The sequence below is a fragment of the Orycteropus afer genome, unplaced genomic scaffold (genome assembly GCF_000298275.1).
Source record: "Orycteropus afer afer isolate SDZICR_OR568_19922 unplaced genomic scaffold, OryAfe1.0 scaffold00073, whole genome shotgun sequence".
NCBI classification, from domain to species: domain Eukaryota; kingdom Metazoa; phylum Chordata; class Mammalia; order Tubulidentata; family Orycteropodidae; genus Orycteropus; species Orycteropus afer.
Genome location: NW_006921660.1, coordinates 573,905 through 586,155, shown reverse-complemented (window position 1 = coordinate 586,155; position 12,251 = coordinate 573,905).

Genomic DNA, 12,251 nt, shown 5'->3' with positions numbered 1-12,251 from the left:
CCTTGGGTTTCTGAGGCAGTATCACTACGGAAGTAGATTGCCCCATCTTCCTTCAGACAGGCGTATAGGGTGAACATTTACACCAGGCAGATACACTCCTTAGAACAATCAGTCATGGTAGATCAGAAGGGCGGTATTTGCACAGGGAGATTACTCAAGGGGCAGGAATGTACAGGAAAGAAGGACACAGGAAGAGGTCCTACAAGGAGAAAATGGGAAGACAGCTGTTACATTGTGGGGATTTTAGTCAATGTTATGAAACCAAATGGATATGAACTGCTGTATGGAAAACAAACAAATTTGCTCTGTAAACTTGCACCAAAATCACAATAAAAATTTGAAAAACAAAAAAACTTATAATGCTCTCTGGGTATAGTGCCTAAGGCATTTGATTGCTAACCAGAAGGCTGGCAGTTCAAACCCACCGGCCACTCCTCAGAAGGAAGGTTGAGCAATCTACTTCTGTAGTGATATTGCCTTGGAAACCCAAGAAGGGGTCACTATGAGTTGGATCCAACTCAATGGTAGTGTGTTGCATTGTTGCGTGTACATAACTCATGGGCACCCCTCTAAATAGCATCCTCTCCTAAGGATCTTCTCATTTTGTGTTTACCATTCCTATGCTTTTTGTTATTGTTTTTCTACCTTGATGTATCAATATTGTATTAATTAACATATTTTTAAACTTTATATAAATGGTATTTGGTATGTATTCTTCTGCAAATGCTCTTTCCACTCAAAACTTATTTTTAGATTTATCCACATTGATGCCTGTAGCTGTACATTTCTTTTCATTGTCTTTGGAATGTATTGAAGGAGCCCTGGTGAAGCTGTGGTTAAAGTATTGGGTTGCTAAACAAAACATTGGCAATTCAAACCCACCAGCCACTTTGCAGGAGAATGATGTGGCAGTCTGTTTCCATAAAAATTTACAGCCCTGGGACTTCCAATAAGATGGTGGAATAAGCAGACAAGCTCCACAGACCTTCTTCAACAAGAGAAACCAATGGACAGACAGACAGAAAATAATCCTTGAGCCCTGAGCTTTGAAAGGAAATGTACAGAAGTGGATTAGGCACCAACTAGTAGAAAAACCTGAACAAAAACCATGAGTAGGGAGACGGTTAGAGCAGTGGACTGTCAGCTACTCTGACAGGACTGACAGCTTGAATATTTCCAAGTGGTATTGGGACCTGAGAATTGACCTAATGATCAGCCCTGGTCACTGAGAGCTTCAGGGATGACTGCTCTGGTGGCCTATGACTAGAAAGGGAAACAGCAAGGAGAGAGACAACCTGAGCTGTGGACTTTCCGCTGTCTGGAGGGCACAGCCATTTTGTTTGTTTACAAGCAGCAGCCATTTTGGATATTTAAAGTGATCAAGAGTGTGGCCATTTTGAAAGTTTACAAGCAGTGGCCATTTTGGATTTTAAAGTGACAGCATTCTCATTCAGATTCCAGGGACCTAAGAATAGGCTCCATTTCCCAACGACAGCAGGGACATATGGGAGGCAGACACAGGGAAAGGAGATAGGTGGTGAGTGTATAAGTGCTGCCAACTAGTGAATAGAGGAGCACAGCACAGTACCCTGCTTACATAGATAACATACAAACAAAACAAAATGAAAATCATGGGCAAGTCACTCCAATACACAATCACCAATTAAATATAAACACAAAAATGGCACAATGCCTCAGAGACAACAGAGCATCACAGTCCAAACAAAGCAGCAAGATAAAGCAGGAGAAACAAGGGACCAGGATACAGACCCAAAATACATCCCTGAGGAAGACAAAGCATTGGAACTCCCTGATAAGGAATTCAAAATAATTATATTTAGGTATCTTCAAAGGATTGAGAGACAGATCAAGGAAAACACTGACAAAATTGAGGAAAACACAGAGGAAACCCTAAAACAATTTCAGAAGACAATACAAGAACAAAATCACAAAATAAATGAAAAATTAGAAATGATACAAAACCTACAGACAGAAATCCAGAAGATTAATACTAAATTTTCAGAAATAGATAAGACATTGAATGGGCAAAGGAGTAGAATTGAATCAATGGAAGACAGAATTAGTGAGATTGAGGGCAAATACCTCAATACTTCTTTGGAAAGGGATCGATCAGAAAAAAGATCAAAACAAAATGAAGAAAGCCTAAGGTTCATGTGGAATACCACCAAAAGGGATAACCTATGTGTAATCGGAATTTCAGAAGAGGAAGAGAAAAATAAAACCACAGAGAAAATTGTTGAAGATTTGCTGGAAGAGAACTTTCCTAGTATGATGAAAGATGAGAATATATCCATTCAAGAAGTCCAACGAACCCCAAACAGGATAGACCCCAAAAGAAAATCACCAAGACAAATCAACATCAAACTCACCAAAACCAAAGACAAAGAAAGAATCCTAAAAGCAGCACAGGAAAAATGAAAAGTTCCCTACAAGGGACAACCAATGAGACTAAGCTCAGTTTTTTCGGCAGAAACCATGCAGGCAAGAAGACAATGGGATGGTATATATGAAATCCTGAAAGAGAAAAATTCCAACCAAGAATTATATACCTGGCAAAACTGTCCCTCAAATATGATGGTGAAATTAGGGCATTTCTAGATAAGCAGAAATTAAGGGAATTTGTTAAATCCAGACCAACCTTACAAGAGATGTTAAAGGGAGTCCTTTGGACAGAGAAACAACAACTGCAAACAACAACTGACCATTAACACACATGATGATATAACCCAGAAACCAACCCAGTTATAGAAGTATCCAAAGTAAATAAGCCTACAATATTGTAAACAGGGAGCTGGAGACATCAATTGACAAATGAAGACAACTACAAACCAGAAAGAGGGAAAAACCTGTGTAGTTACAGAACTTCTAAATGGTAGGGAAGTCAAGACAACTACAAGATAGAATGAACTGTTCTAAACTTGGGAAGAAATTATAAATCACAGGGTAATCTCAAAGAGAAATGATAAATCTTCACATCAAAATAAAAAGAGGACCAGCACAAATATTTTGCAAATACTAAAACAATAGCAATGAAGGAAGTGATAATATGATTCATAAGCCAAACGAGCTCAGCACAAAAATTATATGGAACAAAGAAATCAACACCACAAAAAAGCACATAACAAAATGACAGCAACAAATTCATACTTGTTGGTAATTACATATTTGACAAGGGACTTATCTCTAAAATTTATAGCAAACTCCAACACCTCAACATCAAAAAGATTCAATTAAAAAATGGGCAGAAGACATGAATGGACACTTCACCAAAGAGGATATTCAGGCGGCCAGCAAATACATGAACAAATGCTCACGATCATTAGCCATCAGAATGATGCAAATCATAACAGCAATGAGATACCATCTCACCCCAGCACTAATGGCAGAGTTCAACAAGACAGAAAATGGCAGATGCGGGTGAGGATGTGGAGAGATTGGGACTCTCATACACTGCTGATAAACTCAAACTCACTGGTGTCGAGTCTGATCCAACTCACGCCTACCCCTCCTTGGGTTTTCGAGGCGGTATCACTATGGAAGTAAATTGCGCAATCTTCCTTCCGATGAGTGGCTAGTGGGTTTGAATTGCCAGTTCTGGTTAGCAGTCAAATGCCTTAGGCATTATGCCACCAGAGCTCCTCATACTGCTGGTGGGACTGTCAAATGATACAACCACTGTGGAAAACAGTATGGTGATTCCTTAAAAAGTTGGAATTAGAAATATCATTTGACCCAGCGATTCCATCACTAGGTATATATCCTGAAGAAGTGAGAGCCAAGTCAAGTGAAAGTTTACATATGGAAGGAAACTTTCTTTATTGGTTTCCAGGGGTGGGAGGGGAGGAGAGGAAACACAAAAAAAAAAAAAAAAAAGAACAATGCATTGATCCATGTCACTTTAGTTTTGTGTATTTCACTGTAACTAAATTATATTTCAATAAAATGCATTTAAAAAAAATTTACAGCCTTGGAAACCCTATGGGGCAGTTGTTGTTGTTGTTGTTAGGTGCTGTCTAGTCAGCTCCAACTCATAGTGACCTTACGTACAACAGAACGAACTACTGCCCAGTCCTGCGCCAGCCTCACAATCATTGCTATACCTGAGCCCATCGTTGCAGCCACTATGTCAATTCATCTCATTGATGGTCTTCCCCTTTTTCACTGACGCTCCATTTTACCAAGTATGATATCTTTCCCCAGGGATAGTCCCTTCTGACAATATGACCAAAGTAGGTGAGACAAAGTCTGGCCATTCTCGCTTCCAAGGAGCATTGTAGCTGCATGACTTCCAGAACAGATTTGTCTGTTCTTCTGGCAGTCCATGGTATTTTCAATATTCTTTGCCAACACCACAATTCAAAGGCATCAACTTATCTTCCGTCTTCCTTATTCATTGTCCAACTTTCACATGCCTACAAGGCTACTGAAAATACCATGGCTTGGGTTAAGTGCACCTTTGTCTTCAAAGAGACACCTTTGCTCTTCAGCACTTTACAGAGGTCTTTAAAGATAGGATTTCCCCAGTGCAATACATTGTCTGATTTCTTGATTGGTACTTCCATTGGTGTTGATTGTAGAACCAACTGACATGAAATATGTTTATTTATTTATTTGTTTGCTTGTTCTTTGAGTAACATAAAGTCTTTGATAAATTCAATCTTTTCTCCATTTATTATGATGCTGCTTATTGGTCCAGCTGTAAAGATTTTCATTTTCTTTATGTTGAGGTGTAATCTACTCTGCAGAATGAGGTTTTCAATCTTCATCAGTAAGTACTTCAAGCCATCTTCACTTTCAACAAGTTAGATTATGTCATCTGCATATTGTAGGTTGCTAATGAGTATTCCTCCAATCCTAATGCCACGTTCTTCTTCATATAGTCCAGCTTCTCAGATTATATGCTCAGCATACACATTGAATAAGTATGATGAAAGGATACAGCCCTGATGCACACCCTTCCTGATTTTAAACCATGCAGTATCCCCTTGTTCTGTTTGAACAACAGCCTCCTGGTCTATGTACAGGTTCCTCATGAGTGCAATTAAATGTTCTGGAATACCCGTTCTTCTCAATGTTATTCATAATTTGTCATGATCCACAGAGTTGAATACTTTTGCATAGTCAATAAAATACAAGTAAACATCTTTCTGGAATTCTTTGCTTTCAGCCAAGATCCATCTGACATCAGCAATGATATCCCTCATTCTGCATCCTCTTCTGAATCCAGCTCGCATTTCTGGAAGTTCCCTGTCACTATACTGCTGCAACTGTTTTTGAATGATCTTCAGTAAAATTTTACTTGTGTGTAATATTAATGATATTGTTTGATAATTTCCACATTCTGTGGGATCACCTTTCTTTGGAATGTGTACAAATATGGATCTCTTCTAGTCAGTTGGCCAGATAGCTGTCTTCCACATTTCTTGGCATAGGTGAGTAAGTGCCTCCAGTGCAGCATCCATTTGTTGAAACATCTCAATGGGTATTCCATCAATTCCAGAGCCTTGTTCTTCGCCAATTCCTTCCGTGCAGGTTCAACTTCTTCCTTTTAATATCATTGGTCCTTGATCAAATGCCACCTCCTGAAATGGATGAACATCAACCAATTCTTTGTGGTACAGTGACTCTTTGTATTCCTTCCATTTTCTTTTGATGTTTCCTGCATCATTCAATATTTTGCCCATAGAATCTTTCAGTATTGCAACTTGAGGCTGGATTTTTTTCTTCAGTTCTTTCACCTTGAGAAATGCTGAGCATGTTCTTCCCTTTTGGTTTTCTAATTCCAGGTCTTTGCACATGTCATTACGTAATAGACTTTGGCTTCTGGAGCTGCTCTTTGAAATCTTCTGTTCAGTTCTTTTATCTTGTCATTTCTTCCATTTGCTTTAGCTACTCTCCATTCAAGAGCAAGTTTCACAGTGTCTTCTGACATCCATTTTGGTCTTTTCTTCCTTTCCTGTCTTTTCAACGTGACCTTTTGCTTTCTTCATGCGTGATATTCTTGATGTCATCCCACGATTCATCTGGTTTTTGATCACTGGTGTTCAATGTATCGAATCTGTTCTTCAGATGGTCTCTCAATTCAGGTAGGATATAATCAAGGTCATATTTTAGCCCTTGTGGACTTGTTTTAATTTTCTTCAGCTTTAACTTGAACTTGCATATGAGCTGTTGATGGTCTGTTCCACAGTCAGCTTCTGGCCTTGTTTTGGCTGAAGATATTGAGCTTCTCTATCTCCTCTTTCCACAGATGTAGTCAGTCTGATTCCTGTGTATTCCATCTGGTGAAGTCCCTGTGTATGTATAGCTGCTGTTTATGTTGTTGGAAAAAGGTATTTGCGATGAATAAGTTGTTGGTCTTGCACATTCTTTCAGCATCATTTCTATCACAAAGGCTATATTTTCCAGCTACCAGTGATTCTTCTTCATTTCCTACTTTCACATTTCAATCACCAGTAATAATATATCTTGATTGTATGTTTGGTCAATTTCAGACTGCAGAAGTTGGTAAAAATCTTCAATTTCCTCATGTTTGGCTTTAGTGGTTGGTAAGTAAATTTGAATAATAGTAGTATTAACTGGTCTTCCGTGTAGGTATGTGGATATTATCCTATCACTGACAGCATTGTACTTCAGGATAGACCTTGAAATATTTTTTGATGAATGCCACACCAGTCTTCTTCAATTTGCCATTGCTGACACAGTAGATCATATGGCAGTCTGATTCAAAATTGCCAAAACCAGTCCATTTCAGCTCATTAATGCCTAGGATATTGATCTTTATGCATTTTATTTTATTTTTGACAACTTCCAATTTTCCTAGATTCATACTTCTTAAATTCCATGTTCCGATTATTAATGGGTGTTTGCAGCTGTTTCTTCCCATTTTGAGTCATGCCACATCAGCAAATGGAGGTCTTAAAAGCTTTACTCCATCCACATCATTAAAGTTGATACTACTTTGAAGAAGCACCTCATCCCCAGTCATATTTTGAGTGACTCCTGACCTGAAGGGCTCATCTTCCAGCACTCTACCAGACAATGTTTTAGGGCTATTCATAACATTTTCCAGTAATATATCAGATAGTGTTTCACTGCCAATCACAAGGTTTTCACTGGCCAATTTGTTGAGAAGTGGATGGCTCCTTCCTTCTTTCAAGCCTGTCTTAGTCTAGAAGCCCCACTGAAACCTGTCCACCATGGGTGACCCTGCTGGTATTTTAAATACCAATGGCATAGCCTACAGCCTCACAGAAACACACAAACCACCACAGTACACTAAACTGACAGACAAGTAGCAACAATTAGTAAATAAAATATGGAATTAAAACTACAATTGCATTAAAATATTAAACTCCCATGTACAGTTCTAACAAAATATATGTAAACCCTCTTTTCATAAAACTATACAGCATTATTGAGGTAAATTTTAAAAGATCTTCATAAATGAAGAGACACACCTTATTCATATATTGGAAGATTCAGTATTGAGATGTTGATTCTCAGTTTAGGAGGCTAGAAGTCCTAATTCAGAGCATTGGCACTAAGGGAAATCTTTCTCTCTGTGTGTCTCTTTGTCCTAGGAGGGTCCCAGTGCAGTGACCTTGGCTCCAAATGCAGAGAGGCACCCCCTCTTTGCTTACTTCTCTCTCATTTTATCTCTTGGGGCAGTTCTACTCTATCCTATAAGGTCACTATGAGTCAGAATCAACTCAATGGCAGTGGGTTAGGTTGTTTTATTTTTAATTTTTACTGTTTTTTGCAAGGCAGTAAATATACCACATTTTATTTATCCATTCTCCTGTGCATGGAAACAGCAGTTGTTTTCAGTCTTTCTGTTATTACTAGCAATGTAATGCTGAACATATTTGTATGTGTTTTCTAGGACATATTTCTAAGTTTCTTTAATGCCATTACTGCATCACAGAATATAAACATTTTCAGCTTTACACGAAGTGCCAGTTTTTACATATTGTTATCTAGATTGTTTACACCATTTACACCCCTATCAGCAGTATATAAGAGTCTCCTGGTCTCCACATCTTTGCAAATACCTAGAATTTTCAACACTCTCATTAAATTTTTACCTATTTGTTGTTGTTGTTAGCTGCTGTGGAGCTGAATCAGTTCATAGCGATCCCATGCACAACACTGAAATATCGCCCAATCCTGTGCCATCCTCATTATCGGTTACAGATTAGAGCACAGTGATCCACAGGGTTTTCATTGGCTGATTACCAGAAATAGATCACTAGGCCCTTCTTTCTCTTCCATCTTAATCTGGAAGCACCACTGAAACCTATTTAGCATCAAAGAAACACTCAGGCCTCCACAGATAGAGGGTGGTAGCTGTGCCTGAGATGCATTGGTCAGAATTGAGTTGGGTTTCCTGCATGGAAGGTAAGAACTCCACCACTGAACCACACTGCCTGCACATGAAAAAAATACTTTAGCCTGTTAGGAATCCCCTCTGGCTTTCATTGATAGTTCTCTCACCTCTTAACCAGCTCCCTTGTTGATTCCAACTCATGGGAATCCCATAAGACATGCCCATGACATGAGGCAGCCTGCTTCCCTAAAGATTCACAGCCTTGGAAACCTATGGGGCAGTTCTACTATATCTACCTCGTGTCATATACTAGAACTCTGCTCTGTAGAGATTTTCACTGGCTGATTTGTTCAGAAGTAGATCTCCAGCCCTTTCTTCTGAGGTGCCTCGTGGTGGACTTGAACCTCTGCTGGCTAACTGCTTGCACCACCTATTTAGTGACTTTACTTATTTAATGAATTCAAAACTATAACCTATTGTGTTTTTAATTTGCATTTCCTGTAGGTCAATGATCCTTCCATTGTTTTACAGGCTGTTCTTCTTTTCATGAAGTCTATTCACATCTTTCATCTGTTTTTATGCTCATTTTTGGAGCATATTTAATTTTTCTTTTTTAGAAGCCCTTTATGTATTTGAGAAATGAGTCTTTACTATGTGTCAAATGATTGCCCCTTTGATGGCTTGTCTCCTATTTTTTAAACAAAACTCTGCTTAACTTTTTATTTTTACAGCAGGTTTGTATTTTTAATGAGCAATACATATTTTTGTAATGGTTTATTAATTTGTGTAATTGTATGTAAAAAAAATACATCAATAAAATGCATAAACTTTAAGGGTACAATTTGACTAGTTTTCAAATATGCATATACCCATATAACTAACACCTCAGTCAAGACATAGCATATCTGTCAGTCCAACAGTTTCTTTCCTGTCCCCTTTCAGTCATTTCTTACATCCCCTAAGTAATAACTGTGCTAATTTCCGTCACTATAAGTTAGATTTAGGAGCTATGGTGGCACAATGGTTAAAGTATTCAGCTGCAAACCAAAAGGTCTGCTGTTCAAACGCATCAGCTGCTTTGAGGGAGAAAGATGAGGCAGTCTGCTTCTGTAAAAATTTACAGCTTTGGAAACCTTAGGAAACTCTGTTCTATAGGGTCACTATGAATCAGAATCAACTTGATGGCAGAGGGTTGGGTGGGTTTAAATTAGATTCATGTGTTCTATAATTTTTATACTGAAATAATATAGTAGATAGCCTTTTGTGTCCAGTTTCTTTAGCTTATCACTTTGTTTAGATATTTGTCCATGGTATGTGCAATGTAGTTCCTTCTTTGTATTGTGGAGTGGTACTCCATTTTATGAATATACCAGTTAGTTAAGCCATTCTCTTCTTGACAGACATTGTTTTTGGTGCTGGGCTATTATTTATAAAACTGCTATAAACTTTTTGTACAAATCTTTTTGTGGATATATGTTTTCCAGATTGTCTTATCTAGTCTAGATCTTTGTATTTGATAAGTAAATTTTACAGTTAGCATATCAATTTTTTGAAGAAAGCCTGTTAAGATATTGTTGACCTCAAAAAACCAAACTCACTGCCTTCCAGTCAATTGTGACTCATAATGACCCCTCTTTGGGTTTCTGAGGCAGTATCTTTATGGAAGTAGATTCCCTAATCTTCCTTCTGTGGCATGACTGGTAGATTTGAACCACCAGCCTTCTGGTTAGTGGTCAAGTGCCTTAGGCACTATGCCACCAGAACTCCTAGATATTGTTGAGGATGGCATTAAATCTGTGAATCAATTTGGGAAGATAATATACCAATAATAAGTAGAAGTTTGCAAAATGGGGACTTACTGGAAGGATACAATGGAGTTTTCAGGATAGAGGAAAAGACTGAAGAAGCAGGTTTGAAAAGAAAAGAAACTTGATAACTATAGAGGGTCTTGCTAGCTGGAACTACTCATTGATTGCATCTGATTGATTCTGCATAATCACATGTCCATGACTTGGCTAAAAGAGGACCTGGTCCACCAGTAAACAACAAATCAAACTTAATCCAATGAAAAAATGATCACCTACCCTCAGAAAAACCTGACTGCTACCACCAAAAAAAGGACAAATGAATGTTAGACAGCCAAAATGGAACAAAACAAAACTACTTAACTTTTAAAATGAAAATTGTTCCAGGGGAAGATTTAACATCTGGTTCCTCAAAAGAAGTGGATTTAATGCTCTTCTCCCTTCCCATGGAATTCTGGGAGCCCAGTAATTGCAGAAAGCAGAAGGTTGACAAAAGCACTGAAAGGGAGAAAACAGCACAGAAAAAGACGACTAGTTGCACTAATAAACTTGTTCTATTTCACAGTTTTTCCCAGGGTCCTACCTCATCCACCATGCCTAGATGATCTACATTGAGATGATGTCGAAGAAGTGAAATTCACTGTTTAAAGCAAAAAGAAGCATCTCTGAATCTTCAGTCTCAGCACGTGTCACTGATTGAAGGAGGTGGGGAACAGACACTTGCTGCTGAGACGAAAGTGAAGTGATATGACCCTGAGGGCCCACTCCAATCTTGCTATTCTTTCACCTCAGCAATAAAGAGCAGGGGGGAAGCAAAGATATCACCTGACTCTGGCTTATTACTACTCTTATATCACTATATCAATGTTTTAGGGCTATTCATAAAAATTTCCAGTAATATATCAGACAGCATTTGAATGCTATTCATAAGGTTTTCACTTACACTGGCCAATTCTTTGAGAAGTCGAAGGCCCCTTCTTTCTTCCAAGTCTGTCTTAGTCTGGAAGCTCCACTGAGACCTGTCCACCATGCTGGTATTTGAAATACCAGTGGCATAGCCTCCAGCCTCATAGCAACACTCAATCCACCATAGTATGATAAACTGACAGAAGAATGGTGGATTATTGTCAAAGGCATAATCAAATCCTTGGTTTTGAATATCTGTGATAACATCTCATTCAACACAAGACAATCAACTCTAAGGAAGAGAACTCAGGCACATCCAGCCCCTCTCCTATTTTACACTTAAGATAGAAGACCTATGGACTCATTTAGTGTTCTTTTAGTGGGATGTTCATATGCTTTTTGGAAAATCACTAAGGAATAGGATTTTCCCACATTCCAAGAACACCCTCTTGCCTCCGGTCCTGGGCAAACCAAGATGGTTTCCCTATACAGGAATCATTAGGCAAGTTGCCACAGAACGGTAAATTATCTTTGAGGTACCGAAGGTGGTTTCCTAGTGATGGGTAGAAGTAAAGTTCCTGGTGCCACTGAGGGTTGTCACTCTTAGTAGAGCAGGTAGGTAGCTCCATTTTTTGAGAGAGGCAGTGTCTTAGTTTCTTAGTGCTGCTTTAACAGACACACCACAGGTGGATGGCTTTAACAAATAGCAGTTTATTTTCTCACAGTTTGGGGGGCTAGAAGTCCAAATGCAGGGTGCTGGCTCTAGCTCTAGGGTAAGGCTTTCTCTGTCACCTCTGGGCGAATGTCCTTGTCTCTTTTTGGCTTCTGTTCCTTGGTTATCATCGTGTTTCTCTTAGTTGATCTTTCTCTCAGTTTGTGCTTCCTTCTCTATACTTAATTTGCATTTTTATGTCTCAGGGGTGATTAGTTTAAGACATACTATACACTGATAAGGTCTCATTAATGTAACAAAGAAAGTCCTATTCCCAAATGGGATTACATACATAGGTTTAAAGGTTTGGGATTTACAACACATATTTTGGAGGAAAAAATCCATCCATTATGGAGAGTGTAGTCAAGCCATTTATGTTTGAGGATGTGATAAAAGAAACTGTACAACCAAGGTAGGAAGGGGCTCAGTGCTGTGGAGGGAAATAAAAATTCCATCCAAATATGTTTAAATGATAAAA